Genomic DNA, 1,291 nt, shown 5'->3' on the forward strand with positions numbered 1-1,291 from the left:
GGGGTTTCACCATGTTGACCAGGATGGTCTCGATCTCTTGACCTCGTGATCCACCCGCCTCGGCCTCCCAAAGTGCTGGGATTACAGGCTTGTGCCACCACGCCCGGCCTCTGCTTAGATTTTAAACTTGGAAAGTCTAATGCTTCTGCATCCTCTGATTGCAAAACAGGACAGAAACATTTTTTTTTTTTTTTTTTGAGATGGAATCTTGCTGTTCATCAGGCTTGAGTGCAGTGACGCAATCTGGGCTCACTGCAACCTCCGCCTCTTTCAACCAATTCTGCCTCAGCCTCCCAATTAGCTGGGACTTCAGGCATGTGCCACCACACCTGGCTAATTTTTTGTATTTTTAGTAGAGACGAGGTTCTACCGTGTTAACCAGGATGTTCTTGATCTCCTGACCTTGTGATCTGCCCGCCTCGGCCTCCCCAAGTGCTGGGTTTACATGCACGAACCACTCTGCCCCACCGAAACCATTTAATGAATGAGCTGATGCTCAAGCAAACAAAACATCAAGCAAGTCACCTTTGTAATCTTGAGCAAAAACTAAACCTCAGAGATTACACATATGTGACATGCAACATTTTGCAGGTTACAGATACATGGCTTGTTTTCCAATTCAAGTAAAATGTGTTCCTATCCTCACCACTTCATCTGATCCTCACAGCAACAAGTCTTACTCCACTTCATCCACAAAGGAAAACAAATTGCACAAAACCAGACATTAGGACTGGCAGATTATTTACTGCAAAAATTAGACACCACGCAAGGGCCATTAAAGACATGACTACAAATAACTCACAATAACCTATTTCTAACTATACCATATCATTAGTGCACTCTCACTTTCACCACAAACGTGATCACTTAATAGGAAAATCAGTTCACAAGGCAACTGTCATCTTCCCTCTCATGCAATCATCTTCAACTGTGAAACCGTATGGTGTAACATGTTTGGAAATGTTCCCAAAATGAAAATTACAGAGCAAGTCCTGAGACTTGTGTTTTTGTGTGGTAAAGGGGACCAAGATACACTGTTCTAGTGAGAAATGTTCTATAGAACAGCTTATGTATTATTTCATTTAATCTCCATAGTAACACTTCGAGGTAAACTCTCATTCCCATTTTATCTTTTGAAATGGGAGTCTCCCTCTGTTGCCCAGGCTGAAGTGCAGTGGTGCAACCTCTGCTTTCTGGGTTCAAGCAATTCTTCTGCCTCAGCCTCTAACGCAGCCGAGAATACAAGCATGCAACTGGCTAATTTGTCTTTTTTTTTTTTTTTTTGAGACGG

The sequence above is a fragment of the Cebus imitator genome, unplaced genomic scaffold, assembly GCF_001604975.1.
Source record: "Cebus imitator isolate Cc_AM_T3 unplaced genomic scaffold, Cebus_imitator-1.0 Scaffold8, whole genome shotgun sequence".
Lineage (NCBI taxonomy): Eukaryota > Metazoa > Chordata > Mammalia > Primates > Cebidae > Cebus > Cebus imitator.